The sequence below is a fragment of the Propithecus coquereli genome, unplaced genomic scaffold (assembly GCF_000956105.1).
Source record: "Propithecus coquereli isolate 6110/MARCELLA unplaced genomic scaffold, Pcoq_1.0 Scaffold106, whole genome shotgun sequence".
Taxonomy (NCBI): Eukaryota; Metazoa; Chordata; class Mammalia; order Primates; family Indriidae; genus Propithecus; species Propithecus coquereli.
The window spans coordinates 5,563,008-5,581,654 of NW_012134525.1; the positions used below are offsets into that span (position 1 = coordinate 5,563,008).

At 37.1% G+C, this 18,647-nt stretch overlaps 1 protein-coding gene across 1 annotated transcript in view; it reads right to left on the minus strand.

Annotated features, from left to right (window-relative positions):
• Window positions 1-18,647, minus strand: part of LINGO2 (leucine rich repeat and Ig domain containing 2) — a 369,980-nt gene that overhangs the window by 144,393 nt on the left and 206,940 nt on the right. The gene's annotated exons all lie outside the window — the stretch shown is intronic.

An 18,647-nucleotide genomic window follows, 5' to 3' on the forward strand; every position in this document is an offset into this window, starting at 1 on the left:
TCAAAAGGTTTACTGCAATTTCTTCAGAGTGAAGAATCATATATGCCTTCCCTGCAGGACTTCAAAAATATTCCATTTTTTGACTTGAGCTTCTAAACAATAACCATTTGATAAATGAAGCAGAAACTTTCCCTCTGATTTTTTTTCTTTTTATTGCTAGGAATTAAGGTAGGAACACAACAAATCTTTTCTTCATTTCATCTGTACCTTCACCAGTTAAAATACCTCGGAGTATCTTAAAACATTATTGCTGCGGGGCCAGGAGTGGTTCTGTTTTTCAATATATCTGTGGCTGGGCCACTTAACGGCCAGAAAGGGCAGACATGGAGACCCTACCAGTACTCACGGTGCTCTCAGGCACACTGATAGCACAGCATGCCATCTGGGGTTTTCTCTCTGGCCCAATTCTCAGTTCTGTTCAGGCCTGTCTTCTGCTCTTTAGTGATCATGAACTGATTTGGTATTTACTGAAGCTCCCTTAGTCTTTGGCTTGGCTTCTTAGTGTACATTTGCATCCCGATTCACGACGTCTTCACCAGACACCTTGGTTCTGGGCTCAGCTGACCCTGATCTAGGCAGGCACCAACTAGATTCTGTCTTCCAGAATCCATGTCCAATACTCTTCCTGATCACCCACTGGGCTTCTTTAAGGTTTACTAGCATTTAATGGAGAAGAATACATGAAAGCCCAACTATCCTGCTTTAAACATAAGTCAAGTACTACCCTTTATTAGCTGGGTGTCTTCAAAGTAGTCACTTTTAAATGAGGACGGAAATAACTGGCCTACCCCAGTTTTGTTGTAGGGATGCTATGAGTTCATACATATATAGAAAGAGCTTCATAAACTGTGAAGTGCCCTTGTATAAAGTTAAAACAAAACAAAACAAAACTCTTTCAGGTTAGTTCTCTGCTGCCCTCTCCTGGCTTCCAGTTTCCATAACTATGAATTAACAGCGGGAATTAACTCTTTAAGTCATGATAGCTTCAGAGACTAGATCGGTGATAGGAGAAACCATTTTAAAAAATATACTTTTGTTCATATATATAGAAAATATAAGCCACATAAATTGGGTAAGATTTCCTAAAGTCTATCCACATATAGAGTTTATCTCTTCTGAATTGTTTTTCTATTCAGATTTCTTTATCTTTGAGTTTTTCCAATCAACCTTTGTGCCAATCAATAACATTTTTGATTTTTTTTAAACCTTTGTACCAATTATTAACATTTTCGAGTTTTTCTTAAAAGTGTACTCTACTATTGTCTCCAGGATGTTCTTCCAAAATCCTGATATCCATTCTACAAGTTTGATGCTACGTTGTCTTGAGTATATGAGAATATGTCAATGACAGCTTTTTAGAAAGGACTCACATTTTTTCCTTAAAAGGTTTGTTGACTGTAGCATTAAGGGAATTCTGTTGTCTAGTCATGCCACCAAGAATAATAACGAGCATTGTTTATAATGAGGCAATGACAACCTCATCACAACTGCTGCCTGACTGACAACAATTTAAAAAGGTGCCATCTATTGCAATAAATACCTGGATTTTAGAGATGATAAAATGTGAATAATGTGCATCCTAAAATTGATGAATATTTAGTCTTTTTGATACTTTAGTATCCAATATCACTGCAATGGTGATGTAAAACCATGTGGTGAGATTTTAGCATGTCCAGCACTCACTAGTATATGCTGCCAGAGTTCTTTATTCCACAGACCTTAATTAGACCATCCTACCACATGACAGGATTTCACTAGGCACTGGAGGTACTGTAGTGAAAGACATGCTTCTGTCTTCCAGAACACTGCAGCTAGTAACGTTTGCTTCTGATTAGTGGAGAAGGCATTCAAGTTAAATACTAAAGTGCTGCATAGAGATTCACTGCAGAGAAAACTACATAAGTCAGTCGATCCAAGACATCTCAACTGACAGATGAAAAAACTAAAGCCTGGAGAGATTAGCTCCTAACCCAAGGCCAGACACGTGCACTAATTGATGATAGCCGTATGTACTGTGTGGAGATTTTTATGAAATATTTCGTGAACCAATTTTAGTGAAAAAGCTTCACACTATTGACTTCAGATTTTTACTAAAGAAAAATTTATAATGTATTAATTTTATTTTGGTTGTTTTATTTTTATATTAGAATGTATGATAAGAGCAGAGAATGAGGAATTTATCTTTTTTCTCTTTGTTTTTTTAAAGTATGTAATTTAATTTTTATTTTTAAATTATACTTTATATTTATAAAACTATATTTATAATATCTATGAAATGTTTCAAAAACAGTAAAAGAACACCTACATGAAGAAATAGGCAACGTGTACATATCATTGTGTCACTCTCATTATCATGGAAGCTTCTCACGAGGCCATTCCCTTCTCTCCCCCTCAGAGGTTATCAGCATTCAGAACTTTTTATCATTCCCTGGCATTTCTTCATATTTATAATACATATGTATGTGGCTTGAAATATTGTTTCGTTGTGCATATTTTAAAATTCTATATAAGGAGTATCATAGCACATGTATTATTCTCAGAACTTATTTTTTTTTCTGCTCAACATACTGTTTATGAGATTCATGCTGATATAAGTAACTGATTCTTTCACTTCATTGCTATTTAGTAATCACTGAACCAAAACTTAATCCATTCACACTTCTGTTAATGAACATTTGTGTTATTTCCAGCTTTTATTATTGCGATTAATGCTGTACATTTATTCTGTTGTATATGTGCAGAACTTTTTTCTAGGTTATATATTTAGGAGAAGAATTGCTAGGTAATTAAATATGCACATCAGTAACACAACTGGATAATTTACATGCACACTAGGAATGTATTAAAGTACTCCTTTCTCCAGAGCCTCACCAAGATTTGTTAATTTGTCCTACTTTAAACATTTTTCCAATATGGTAGGTATAAAACAGTATCTTATTGTGGTATTAATTTGCATCTTCTGGATTAAAAATGAAACTGAATATCTTTTCATGTATTTATTGGTCTGTTGAGTTTCCTATTCTGTGGACTGTCTACTTATTCTTTCGAATTTTTTTTTTTCCTTTTTGGTAGCTTGTCTTTTCTCATAGATTTGAAGAAATTCTTCATATAGAATGCATACTAATTGCTTTTTGGTTTTATATGTTACAAATATCTTCTATTTTGTGGTTACTTTTCTAATTTTTTGTATTTTTTTGATGAATAGTTTATAATTTTTAGGTAGTTAAATTTATCCATTTTTCCTTCAAGATTTGTGTGTCATGTGTTAATTTGAGGTAAATGTCCATTTTTTCCCCTATACAGATTAACAATTGTTCCAGCAGTATCCATTGAATGGCTCGTCTTTTCCCCACTGATCTGCAATATTACGTCTACCATACATTCTAAAGTCTATTTGTCTATTCCTGCACCAATGTGTCATGTCTTAATTTCTAGTGTTTTTAAAGCAATCTTTAATATCTGGTACTATAATTAACCCCACATTTTCTTCTTCATAAATTAGCTTCTCCTGATCTTTTGTTTTGCTATATAATCTTAGAATTATATTGGGCTTTCAACTAGAAATGTGTTTGGATGATCGTATTTTTTTTTTCTCATTTCTTTATCTCCTGGTTTGGCATTTATACACACTAGCTCCATTCTGTTAATTGATACCATTGAAGTGGGAACCTGCATACTTAATAAAGTCTAAAGTTAATCAATATCTTTAACCTCCTTCCAAACAGTGAAAAGATCTTATAACTTTTTAATTCTGATTTTCTAGTTTACATTGTACAGATTTTTAATATTTTACTTCAAGCTTTTCCTTTTTCAGCTCTACAAATTAGACATTATGATGTTTATTTTTAAGAAGATATTTGTTTAAATCTCTTAACAGATATATCTTTTTTTTTTTTTGCTCACTTTTCCTTTTCTCATCTCAAATTTTCTCTGGTATCCATTATTTCCTTCTAAAATATTTTCTTTAGAAATGAAGGTCTTTTGTTGGTAAACTTTGGTTATTTTTGTGTGTTTTTTTAAATTTTTGTGTGGTTTTTTTTTTTTTTAAGCTTTCTGGAATTGCATTCATTTCTCCCTGGTTCTTGAAAATATAGTTTCATTGGTTTTAAAATTTTAGATTGACAACTATCTTTAGAGCACATTACAGATCTATTGCACTGTTTTCTGGATTCCACAATTATTCAAAAGTTACCTGTCAAACTCATTGCTGATACCTTATACATGAGCCATCTTTTCCTTTCTGGCAGCTTTTAAGAGAAAAACCAAAGGATTGATCCTTGAAATTTTAATGCCTGCTCTTTCTTTCTTTGTTTTGATTTCCAGCAAAAGACATTGTAAATTGTATAGTTAGGCTGGAAATGTGTAGTGATAGCAGTAGGTAAGGAGGGTACTTTTCACCAACATTTTTGACATGACTTAATAAAGTTTGATTGCACAGCTCAAGGGTTTCTACCCCATATAAAACGACAGTGAGTGACTTTAAGACAAAAACATTTTGGTAATATGGACATGTGGCTGGAAAAAAAGTCAGAAATCATGAGAATACTGACAGTCGATGGAACACCAAGATGTGTTCCCACTAAGTAGCATACAATTACTACTTGCTTATTGAGAGAATGAGTGAGTAGTCAGCCTATAACTTACGCACCTCAAAATATTATATAGGAAGAGTTGAGGAAGGTACAATAAAGAGAGAGTATGTTGAGTATAATTAATTCATTTCCAAAAAAATCACACACGAAAATATATTTTCATCCATTCAAGTGATTTTTACTAAAATGTGCTCATATTTTATATATTATCCTATAGTAAAGGAGTTGGACAGCTTATGAATCTGCATTTATGTACCTTGTATATTTGTCACATTTTATTATCTATATTTATTCAGTCATGGACTCATTCATTCACTTAAGCATATTTATTAAGATATTCTATGTTCTGGCGACCCATGTTCCTATGTAATTAATTGAATTAAAACCATTTCCTTAGTTTTCTTTAAGAGACAGAAAACAAAAAGTCTTATTTTATGAAGGTAATCACAACACAAGTGTGCTATTTAATCACCATTGCAGAAGAATATTTTTGTTAAAATGCCAGCTAAATTGAGTAGAAGAGATGCAAAAACTAAAAAACAAAACCCACTCCAGTGTTACCTGGAGATTTTTAAAAACCTTTGCAAAAGAAGCAAGGTAGAAAGAGGAAAGAGAAAAAAAAAGAAGAAAGAAAGATGAAAACAGTAAAATAAAAAGAACAAAAGGAAGAAATTATCTATCCTTAATCTAATGATAATCTTGTGCTTAACTTCCAGCTTCTTCCCTTTGTCAAAATGAACCTTCCCTACCACTCCTTTGAAGGAAAAGAACAGGCCTGATTTGATGATTAAGTCTCAACTCTAGAGAATGTCATGGTTGTTATCCGTCTGCCACATGTGATATGGTTAAGTGGTAGTTAAACATATTTATTTTTTAAAACTTAAAGCTTAACGAATAAAACAAATAAATATAATTCTTGCCTAAAAATATGCTGGTAATATATTGACAGAGAAAACATAACTCCTTCACTCCTGCTTTGAGTCCATCATCTCTGCCAATGAGACTGACGGTCAGGCTGGTAAGAGAGGGACACATATTGGCGGGAGGATATTGACGCTCGACAAGGTGAATTGACTCTCAGGGAGTGGTGTCTCCTGCCCAGATGGAACTGCAGGCCTGCAGGGAAACTGAGATGACCTGCAGTTTAGATGTCAGAATTGCCGTCAGCAGTGTTTGAGGAATATGGAGAGAAGAATAGGTACTAACTGACCGATTGGAACAATGTCTTGATTTAAAAAAAAAAAAAAAAAAACTTAGAGAATTCAAAGACACTTTTAAATCTGATTTTACAATAGACTATTTTTAGAAAAAGATTTGTGAGCAATTAAAAAGAATAATAATCCTAGGAGATTCCATATATTCCCTAATTCCAGTTTATGTTATACTGACCTCACTTCATTTTGGGGTAAAATCTCTAGACTCTTCTACTAGTGAAATATTATAGACAGAGTGGGAGCATATTTCAGCTACACAGTTTGTAAAATAAAATGGAGATAAAGATGCAAATATGAGTTCAATGTTTTTATAATTTGGTAGATACATAATTGATGGTACCCAAAGAGAGGGGTGATGTGTAACAAGAGGAAGATCCCTGGTGAAATAAAAAAGCCTTCGGATTCTCAGTCCTCCTCTGACCAACATTTTTTATTAAGACTTAGGTAAAGACATATTTGTTAAATTTTCAGGTAATAAGAAACTGGAAAGAATACTATCATGTTTTATAGCAGAGTCAGGTTTTAACACAATCTCAACTGCCTAGGAAGATGAAATTTAATACAGATAATTGGAAAGTTTAACACTTGAATATATGCATGACTTATTGAGTAAAATTTAACACCTTAGCAGGTAAAAACACCAGGGTTGTAGGAGAGCATATTCAATATAAGAAGGTGATGATAAAAAGCAACAATTCTACTGGCCATACCCAAAAAACACAGGAAGTACTTGGTCAACACAAGTTAACATGGCAAAGGCATTGTGGACCATTTCTTTTTATTTCAGATTTTCCATACTCTCTTGTCAATTACTCTAAAAGAATAAATAATGCTACCTTATATTTATAATTCTGAAACCACCCTTACAAATTAATAAAGGAGTACAAGGGGAGAACTGTGGTAAGGGCCTAGCTAAAAACAAGGCACAGGCCTAGCTAAAATAATGATAATAATTAGCCACTTGCCCCTCTGTTTGCTTCTCTATAATTGCTACTCTGGAGCCACATAGCTGGTGGCCATAAAGATTCTTAACTTTCTCCGTAGATAGCATCCACCTTTTCAAAACCTAGGGGTAGTTTCTGAGCTATCTTCCAGGTCCCACATTCCAGTGGAATGGCTGACCCACCTGGACCTATGGCCTATACCGAGGAACTGACTCAAATGGTCTTGGAACCCCCACCCAACAACCTGGTCAGCAAAGACGACAATTTCTACAGCTCTGTGGTTCTGCTGCAAACTCAGCCAATTAGCAAAACCTAATTGCCTAATCCTTGGCCTGCCAAACTATCCTTAAAAACCCTTTCTCCCAAATTCTCAGAGAGGCAGATTTGAGAAATTTCTCCCATCTCCCCACTTAGCACTATGTGGAATTGAGCTCTTTCTCTGCTGTAAACCCTGCTGTCTCAGTGTATTGACTTCCTCTTGGGCAGTGGGCAAATGAACCTGGTTGGGCAGTAACAACACCACTTTATGATTTGAAAGCTTGAGCTGTCTTCCCCCCTGTCCCACATACACACTTTTCATTTGGTTTAGAGCATACTGAGTAAGCATAATAATTTTCCAGATCCCTTTTGCTGCACATAATACCTCCTATCTATAAAAAGATGGCTGTAATTCTTTTTATCCAGGATAGATGTCAACTCCTGGTGGTTGAATTGCCCCAAGTTTCTTTATAAGTCCCAGTTCTTTTCTCTATAAATACATGCTCCACAGGTGACATCATTCAGTTCCAAAGTTTTAAATGTCATTTGCATGATGATGTCTTCCAAATTTACATCTCCATTTCTGACTGTCTCCATGATATCCTGATTCATCTGTCCTGCATCCTTGTGAGGACTACATTCTGATCTTTTTCTTTTGCCCAAATTCCTTTCTATGGGGGCCTGGTGAGTCATGTTTATTTCCCAACCTGATTCCAGTATAGCTTCATATGAAAGATAGAAGACCATTATCTTAACTCAAGCATTTCTTTTCACTGACTCCTAGTCTTTTAGACAAAGCCTGACTCTTTCAGTTAATTGTCAACTAAAGAATCACTTAAACCCACTTATGACTTGCTAGCCCCCACTTTGAGATGTCCCACCTTTTCGGGCCAAACCAATATATGCCTTCCATGTATTGATTTATGAATTTACCTGTAACCCCTGTCTCCCTGAAATATATAAAACCAACTATAACCCAGCCACAGTGAGTCCACTTGCTCAAGGCTTCTTGGGCATGGCTCCAGGCCATGGTCCTCAAATTTGGCTCAGAATTAAACTTCTTTCAATTATTTTACAGAGTTTGGCTTCTTTTCCATTAAACACTTGACATCTTCAGTTGGATGTCACATCAAACATAATGCAACTCCAAACAGACCATATTTCCTTAGATATTTCCTTCTAACCTGTTTAGCTGTTATTATGCTGAAGGAAATTAGAAATATTTTACCCCCAAATATATTTCTTTGACATATTTTGAGATGGCTGCCATATGTCTCAGATAGAAATAACACTGTAAATCTGTCTTTTGCGGGGGGAAATTTATATTTGCAGAGAATTTGCATTAATACAACCAGGTCTATCCTTACTTGACCTAGAAAAGATTAACTGAGAATCTGACACCTTAAAAGTTCTGAAAAGAAACATTTACCATCTATTCTCTCTGAGGGCCCCTACCTATCTGTAAGATTTTATTTACATAACACCACCACCTTTGCTAGCTAGTCAAGCCTCTTCTTCCTTTCCTCCTAAAACTTGTTTTTCTGCTTTCAAGCCCCCATTCTTTAAAAAACCTCTGTACTTCACTGAGGAGTTGAATCTTCATTCTGAGGATTCCCATGTATGCACATTAAATAAAACAAATTTGTATCTTTTTCCTCCCATTACTCAATCTGCCTTATGTCAGTGATTTTTCAGTGAATCTTAAGGCTACATCTTAGCAAATAGCATCATCCTCAATGCAGTTGCTGAAGTGCAAAATCTGGGTATCATTCTTGGCATCTGCCCATCACCAAGCCTGTCAGCTCTACCTGCAGAGTAACTCCTGTTAACGACCCATTATGTCCATCTCCACTGTTGTACCATAGTCTAAGCCACCAACATCTCCCATTGTTTCTAAAGCCTTCTATCCGACTTCCTGATTTCACTGTGCTTCCCACAGGACATACTCCAAACAGTAACCAAAGTTATCTTTCGAAGCACGTGTGAACTAAAATAAAATCTTTTTCCTCCCAGCTGACTGAATGGACACACTCTTGGCCAAGGAGGCCCCAGAAAAACCCTAAAGCTGAGTTTCTGGCCATGAGAAGAGAGTTTAGACATGCTCTATCATGCCCTTTCCCTTTTGGATATATTCTCTGTAACAATATGATAATATGATGCTGAAGCTACCCTTTATAAAATTAATAAAGGGCCATAAGGTGGGAACTGTAGTAGGAAAACACACATACACACACACACACACACACACACATATATAACTAGCCCTGATTCCCGAGCTTGCTTTCCTATAATTGCTTACTACTTAGGAGTCATATAGCTAATGGTCATAAAGATTCTTAGCTTTCTTCATTGCTCCCATGGATAACATCACACTTGTGAAATCTAAGTCTATTTTTTGAGATATCTTCCAGGCCCTGCATTCTGGTGGACTGGGTGACCCACCCAGATCAGTAGCCCATACCAAGGAACTGACTCAACTGGTCTAATGACCTCCACCTAAGAACTGACTCAGCAAAGAAGACAATTTCTATACCCTTCTGCTTCTGCCCTGAACCCAGCCAATTAGCAGACCCAATTGCCTAGCCCTGTGCACACCAAACTATCTTTAAAAACCCTTTCTTTCAAATTCTCAGAGAGATGGATTTGAGAACTTGCATGGTGCCTGCGATATTAAACACTTTTTCTGCTGTAACTCCTGCTGTCTCAGTGTATTGGCTTCCTCTTGAGCAGCAGGCAATGAACCTGGTAAGGCTGTAACAAATGCTATATCATTAATAGGCCTAAAGCTATGCAAGGCAAAGCTTAAAACACACCTGCAGGCCATCAATTTACTTAACAGATCACTTGAGTTTTGGTAAAGTCCGGTGGCTTGCCTCTAATTATTAATAACAGACATCCTTAAGCTAAAACATTCCACGCCTTTAAGACAAAGCTTCACTTCTTTAAATAATTACAAATCAAAGATTCTTTAGGGCTGGGCGCGGTGGCTCATGCCTGTAATCCTAACACTCTGGGAGGCCAAGGCGGGCGGATGGTTTGAGCTCAGGAGTTCAAGACCAGCCTGAGCAAGAGCGAGACCCCGTCTCTACTAAAATTAGAAAGAAATTAATCAGACAACTAAAAATATATAGAAACCATAAGCTGGGCATGGTGGCGCATGCCTGTGGTCCCAGCCACTTGGGAGGCTGAGGCAGGAGGATTGCTTGAGCCCAGGAGTTTGAGGTTGCTGTGAGCTAGGCTGATGCCATGGCACTCTAGCCCGGGCACCAGAGTGAGACTCTGTCTCAAAAAAAAAAAAAAAGATCTTTAACCCTTACACCTATAACCACCCTTCCCACCCCCCCTTTGAGATGTCCCTCTGTTTGGGCCAAACTAAGGTATGCCCTCTAAGTATTGACTTAGGATCTCACGTGTAATTCCCACATCCATGAATGTATAAAACCAAACTAAAACCCAGTTACCACAGGCACATTTTTTCAAGACCTCTCGAGACCTAGTGTTCCAGGCCAGTCACACATGTTCAGCTCAAAATAAACTCTTTTAATTATTTTACAGAGTTTGGGCTTTTTTTGTGTTTATGCACACATCTGATTTTCTCATGTTTCTGCTTAAAGTCCTCTTATGGTTTTTTGTGGCAATAAAAAGAATATCTAAATTTCTATCATGGCATATGAGCTTCTATGTGACCTGGCCTGGCAGAGTTTTTCCAGCCTCTTCTCCCCTTTTACTTGTTCACTAGAATCAACTCACTCACACTGGCTTTCTTGCTATTCTTTAAACATCCCATCTCATTCCTGCTTGAGAGATTGTGGATTTTTCTGGTCCCTTTGGCTGGAATTCTCTGTCCCAGATTTTTAAATTATTGTTTTCTTCTCGTCATTTGTATCTTACTTCAAATGTTACCTCCTCAGTAAGGACTCCTGCCTCCTCCACTTACTATGGGAACATTCTATCTGACAGTCATCAAAGCGTCACTCTGACGATTATCTTGTTTCTTCATTGACTATCTCGGAAGAGTACATACAGTAATGGGTTCCTATCTGTAATACCACTGCATCCCCAAAGCCTAGAACAGAGCGTGGCAGAGTAGACACTCCATAAGTATTTGTTAAATGATGGATTCTATAATTAATAAAGAGAGGTTTAAAGTGTAGGTACTTAAATTTCAATAAGAATGTAGCATTAATCCATTAAGACAAACGATTGAAAGCAGATACTTTCAGCTTTAACGGGAAGAGGCCGTGAAAAGAACAGGAAAGCTTTGAACTTCTGAAATGGAAAAGGCATCAGTGGTTGGGTGACAAGAAATGGGTTAGAGTATGTGCGGCAGGAGACGGCAGCCTGGAATAGGAGACAAATTGCACTTTTATTCACTAATTGAGGATAACACTACAAAGCAGGGTTTCTCAATCTTAGCATTACTGACATTTTGGGCTGGGTAACTCTTTGTTGCGGGGGCTGTTCTGGGCATTGTAGAATGTTTAACAGCATCCCTGGCCTCTGCCCACTAGATGCAGCAGTACCTTCTGAGTTGTGACAACCAAAAATATCTACAGACATTGCTAAATATCTCCAGAGGGGAGGAGAGGCAATATCGCCTCTGGTTGAGACTCAATACTATGAAGGAATTTTTTTACATTCACATTTAATTACACAAAATTATGTAATGATGAGTCATTGCAAAATCCTCAAAAAAAGGAGATAAAAGAGAAAAAAATGTGCCTAAATTTTAGAGTTGGCTATGGCTTTCATGGTGGTATGTAACAGGAATGTTTATCTGGGCCCAATTGAAAATCTCAGCATTAAAAAGAAGAGTATTTTATTCAATTACGATTCATAATAGCTTCAAATACAAAAACCCAGAGAGGTTTTGGGGAATTCTGGATAGAGAATGAGCTACATAGATAGGTGTTTTAAATCTCAGCTCAGCTTCTTAACTAGCTGTGTGACCTTGGTGGGTTACCTAATGGGGCTGAACATCAGTTTCCTCTTCTGTACAATAGGAAATGCAATCCCTATATTTTAGAGGTGTTGTAAGGATTAAATGAAGTATTGCATCAAAATAGTCTGGCTGAGTGTGTAACATAGCATAGACTCTCTTTTAATGGTAGCGATTTTTTTCAAAGTGAGTGGGTCTTTTCTTTTTATGTCATACAAAATAGCTCTTGCAAACATACATAATGATATGGAATCAATATACAGTGAAAAACACTAAGAGAATGCCTTCATTATTTCGGTGCAAATAGAATTTGACAGGAGTGAAGTATCAATTATGGTACTGCTTTCTGATTACACATTGGACTTCTTGATCATAAAAACCCTTTTAATTAGGTCTGATCCCTTATGCTTGACACATGCTATCACACTCTCACCTTCAGTTTGTTGAGGCAGGCCTTCCTGCCAGAAGCAGGTGGGGGTGCTCCTATGTCATCTCAGTTTTTGAAGCACATAAAAGTCAAATACAACAGAAAATCACCTTCTTAAACCTTATTAAGACAGATGAACTTTCAGGGCTATCACCTTTAATTGTGGATTTTGAAAAACCTCATTACAAATCGGTAATGGAATCTTAAATCGCATCAGCACAGGTATGATAACCAGTCTGTGTCTAAATTCAGTACAAAAACTTCAGTATGATTCTGAAGTGTCAGATTAAAAAAATATCTTTGCTATTGATTGTCTGATTAAGGGTCAAATCTCTAAGGCTATCTGAGCATGAAAATGAGTCCCATCTTATAAAATTTTTTCATTCTTACAAAGCTGTGAGTACGGTTTCTAGCTATAAATCACAGAGATAGCATTTGGAAAGGGATTTGCAATGAGACATTTTGGAGATAACAGTAAATAAATGGACAAATAGAGCCTCTGAAAGCTTTAACCAGGGCCTTCAAAGCCGTTATTACTTAATTTCTCTAATCTGAATTGTATTATTTAATTTTTTTAAACTTAAGGGGTATTCTCCACTTCATAATCTAGGATAACCCTGTTAAAGAAAGAATGTCTTCTCTTTCTTTCTCTTTCTCTCCGTCCCTCTCTGGATCTCTTTCATTCCGGATTTTTCTGCTTTTTATAGTTTCTTCTTTATCTGGATATTCCTGTCATTTTATCATCCTTCAGTTGGGAAAATCAGCCAAAATTCTAAACACAATTGTGTGCCTTTTAAGTCCTGTTTTTGTCAGTTCCAATTTTCCCTATGACATCATCTTAATGACTCACACTGATCACTTATTGTCCCCACCTCCCGCTATCCTTTGGGGCACCGGTTGCACTAGTATTTACCTGTGTCTTAGTCCACAATATTGTAACTCTTTACTTCCTTGACCACTTCCCCATTAAATTGAAAGCACCTTCCAGATTTCAACGCCTACCTCCAAGAGGAGGATTACATGTTGAGACTCACATGCATTGCTAAATGTCATGTCTAAAAAAACAAGATTCCCAAACAGGACACACTTTTAGTGAGCGCAAGGACATTCCTTTAGGCAGGTAGTCTGAGCGCTTGCTTTAGGAAAGCCCTGGTTTGGGCTTTAGCCTTCTTTTCATCTTGCAGACAATACTTGTTGACACTAAGGAGTGATCAGTCTTCACCACTGTCTCTGCCAGTGGGTGATGGTGAGAACCCACTTCAATAAGATGTTTTTGTTCTAATTATGAAAAGGCTTTCCTTCTGAGTGGTCAGATTACAAGAAAAGGAATGCTTCTTCCTCCTCGTAATAGGTTGACCACTATGGATTACCTATTATTCAATTGGCACAGATGCTACCTCACTCCAAAATTTCCTTTGTAGCACAGAGGAATAGCCAGGAATTACACTTCTTAGAATTCCCTTCTTTTTGTGGTTCTAGGTGAAAATTATATAAAACCCCACAAGTGAAGTGCCAAGCATAATTCCTGGCACAGAGTCAGTAGCTAATTAAATTGGAGTGTTTTTCTCTTTCTTTCTCAACTATGGATATGATGCCACATTAAGGGCACATATACCAAATCTAATGAATTGATAACCTTGAGAAGGCCATCAGATTTATTCATTAGTGATCACTTTTTCCTGAGAGTGCTAACTATAATAATTGCAAAATGACTTAGTATGAAGTCAAAATGTGGAAGGAATAAAAAACAGTTGAGAGGACACATGTGTTGAGAAATTCATACAATAAGAGTAATTGTAAATTGTGTGTCACATCAAGATTAGGATCCATTTATTAACTAATAATGATTATGCTGTCATTTTGCTGTGTTGTGCATACGTTCCTAGACCTTCGAGCATGATCCGATGGGCATATTAATTAAAAGAAACTTGGTACATTCTAAAAAATAAGGGGAGGGAAGAAAGCAGCTACACACACAGCACTCACAGCATATTTACTGTTCTAAAAAAATTTGTCAGAACATGATTTGGGGTGTTACATTATTTCTAAAAGAGATAACATTTTTTGGTACCACAATCATCCTAATTAAACTCTTTGTTTTCTCTGGCTTTTAAAAAGAATTTGAAAGTATCGTTCATTCAGTATTGATTACACACCTCTAGGTGCTGAACTCTCACATGACAACTCAAGACAGGAGGATAGATAAGCAAAATATTAGTAATAAAATAAATAGGACAAATCTCCATTCCAAAGAAATAACTAAATAGATATCAGTCACATATGCTGAAGTGAAGGAAGGAAATTACCAGTAAACAGGCACCTAGTATGTGCCAGGTACTTATATTACCTTAATTCCTCAAATTAAGGTATTTTATTAAAAACCTATGAAGTAGATAGATTTTCTTATTCCTATTTAATATATGAAGACGCTAAGGCTCATTTTATCCAAGGCCACACAATAATAGGTGAAAAAGCTCGAATCCAAATTTTTTGACTACAGATCCTGTTCATGCATACTATGGTATTTTACTTCCAAAAAAAAAACACACACAATGACACTCTTTTGATTAATTTTGTAATACCAAAGGCATTGTCTTGCACATAGTAATAAATTTTTCATCCAGTACTCCTGGGCTTTGCTGAGGTCCAGGAGCCAGAAAGTCTGCATAAATAATTTCCCTGGGAATGGAGAAAGCCAGCAGTTGTGGCGGATTTGAAATGGCTGAGGGGGCCTTGGAGGAGGAAAGTATGAGAGGTTCTTTTGCAGGAACTGGCACACTGGCCTTTGGTTCAAGGTTATAGCTACCATTGACTGACTCATTCCTGATGTCTTCAAAACCTTTGTGATCTACAAGTATGATCAAGGTTGTGGATTTTACGCTAACCTTTAATGGATCTGTCCTACATGTTGGTATCTTTTCTCAGGGCCTCTGGGGCACTGCAGCTGGCTTTAACCTGAGTAAGATGGCAAAGCAAGATTCATTGTTTAGCATTGATGAAATGCATCTCTCATTTAAAAAAAAAAAAAAACTAAAAATTTAGGAACAAAAAATACTACTGGTTCAGAAACTGAGTAGCAAGGTGAATTGCGTTGACTGATTCCTGCCTAATGCATAGCTCATGAGAGTGATCAAGCTAGCAGGACCCATGTGGGACTGATAAAGTGCCTAATGTGGAAATGGAAATCCCCAGGAATAGTACGTGGCCAACACGCAAAGAGAGGGGCACTGGTGTGGTATTTTACCAGGCAGGATACATGAAAAATTGTGTGCATCTATAAATACAATGAGGCAGTTCTCTATGTACTGACATGAGGAAATCTCCAAGATAAGTCATAAGTAAGGCCTGGTGTGGTGGCTCATGACTGTAATCCAAGCACTTAGGGAGACCAAGATGAGAGGATCACTTGAGGCCAGAAGTTTGAGACCAGACTGGGCAACATAGAGAGACCCCATCTCTACAATAAAATAAAAATAAAGAAAAATTAGCCAGGTGTGGTGGTGTGTGCCTGTTGTTCCAGCTGCTCAAGAAGCTGAGCTAAGAGAATTTCTCGAACCCAGGAATATGAGGTTATAGTGAGCTGTCATTGAGCCATTGCACTGCAGCCTGGGGGACAGAGCAAGACTATCTCAAAAAAAAAAAAAATCATTTAGTGAAACAAACAAGGTGTTACAAGAACAATGTGTATGTGTAATATGTTTATATTTATATTAAAATAAGAGATGTAAACAGCTGTATAAAATATTTGCATCTGCTTATTTGTGCATACGGCAACTCTGGAAGGACATATCCCATTTGCATCTCAAAAAGGAGCTAGCAGACAGCAGTGGGAGGGAAACTTTTCCCTGAAAACTCTTTTATAATATGTCATACTACAAGCATATATTATCTTACCTAAAAATAGATATTTTTAATAACACAGGAAAACATCTGTGCATGCATGTACACACATCTCTGTGAGCTGACAAATGAAAACATCTGGAGAAATGCTGTACTGTTTTCAAAATGAAAAGATAACTCTGATTCAGATTTTAAAAAGAGGATAAAATTCAGAAACTAGAAAGAATGGGAAAGGCCTGTATCCCATTGTTCTCCACTGAAAGCCATGAGTACTAAGACTTTACAAGACTTTTATAAGATAAGCAGCCAATATAACTAACTTTAAATGCAGTTTTTCGTCCCCTAACACTTCCACTAACTTCCTGTATTTGAAGCAAAGAGTACATTTCTAAACATATCTATGTGTGAAAGTTGAGCTTCGTGAGATCCCAATCCCATTTTTCCTATCTAATAAAACGGGAAGAGACTTGAAAGCTTGTTATTTCAAAGTTAAAAACTCTGAATTTATATATGTCCAAGAGTGATCTTGATGACAAAGTTTTCAGGCAAAAAATCTGAAATGGTGTCACACATAATGCAGTAAATCCCAGATGAGCAGGAGTGCAAAAATCTGAGTCCCAACTTGGCCACATACATGGGAGACTTCAGCAGAGTCACTGTATTGAGTTTTTATATCATCCATCTCAAGGATATAATTTTACTGAAGTTTCCTTCAGTATAGGGAAAATTTAAATAGCATGTATGCTAGACTGTTTACAAAATGGCTCCATAGGCAGGCGTGGTGTGGCTCATGCTTAAAATTCCAGCACTTTTGGAAGCCAAGGTGGGAGGATAGTTTGAGGCCAGGAGTTTGAGACCAGCCTGGGCAACAGAGGAAGACCCCATCTCTACAAAAAATAATAATAAAAAAAAAATTATGCAGGCATGGTGGTGTATACCTGTAGTCCCAGCTATTTGGGAGGTTGAGGGAGGAGGATCCCTTGAGCCCAGGAGTTTGAGGTTGCAGTGAGCTGTGATGACACCAGTATACTCTCATCTGGGCAACAGAGTGAGACCCTGCCTCAAAAAAAAAAAAAAAAAAAAGTAAAGAAAGGACAAATTGCTCCAATTCTTTCTTTTCCTGTATCCGTAGAATTTGCAATCTGACTTTGAAGCTCTTTCCGTGAAAAAAGTCTATTTTACCAACCTTTGGATTAGGGTTGGCCTGTGACTTGCTTTGGCAAACATATGTAGTGAAGTGGCAATGTGCCAGTTTCAAGCCAGGCCTCACATGGCCTTGTGTGCTTCTGCTCACTCTCTGCTATACATTTGAGCAAGTCCAGGCTAGCTTTCTGAAGAAAAAGACGATGTGAACAGGAGAGGCAAGCATGTAAGCTGAGGCCATCCCACAGGAAGAAAATAAGGCACTTTTAAAAAACAGTATGTGTTTTACCAATATTTGTTCTAAATATCACTGTTAATGGACATTTCTCCTAAAAGAAAAAAGAAGCACTTCTAAACAGAAATATAAGTAGACTATTTATGATAACCTTGTTTTTCTTTTGAGTTCTCTAAGTTTGAAAGTGTACCTGTGAATTAGGGGAAGATTCTTTCATTCTTCAATCTTGGTCCTATCTGGGGGATCTTCATCTGGAATGACCATGGACTAGATCCCTGTATGTAGTGTTCAGCGCTCAGACACAGGGATATGCCAAGAGTATCCAGCATGCATTTCCATCCCCCCTTCTCCAACCCGCTTTGCCAGCTGCACTGGGCCAAATACACTGAGGGCCCTTACCTAGTTCCTGAGATAATCCTATGGGAAGTAGCATCAGTTCATGTTTCCAGATTTGTGGTTCATGTTTCCAGCTCTGTGACATGAATAACGTGTGACATAGCTACTAGCCTTCAATATGACCCAATTTCCTCCATGCTAGCAAAGAAAAGATTTCAACACCAGTGGAAAGAACTCTTTGATTACAGCATTCCTAGTCACCATAATGACTCAATCCAGAATGATAGGCATCTGTCTTGAATGCCCAGTGAAGCAATTGAAAGGACAGATCTTAGAGTTCAGATCCTGGCTCTGTCATTAGCCTTGGGTAAGAAATTTAACTACTCTAAACATCAGTTTTCTTGTTTATAAGATGAGGATAACAATACCTTCCACATTGGGTCTGGGCAGCTAGAAAGGGGAGTAGAGGGAAAGAGTTTTTATTCGTGCACACACATACACACACGCACATAAAAGCCCAGTACAACTAAGGGGTAAATAAATGGCAAAAAAATAGTAATGCCTGAATTTCAGGTATGTTCCAGGCAACACACTAGACCTGCTTCTAGGGTACACATTTGTACCCTGGCTGGTACTGCTATGCCCTTTAGATTCTGGCCTTCATTGCCAAGTTACCCTAATAACAGCAAAAACTTAAAGCCAAGATGTATCAAACACTG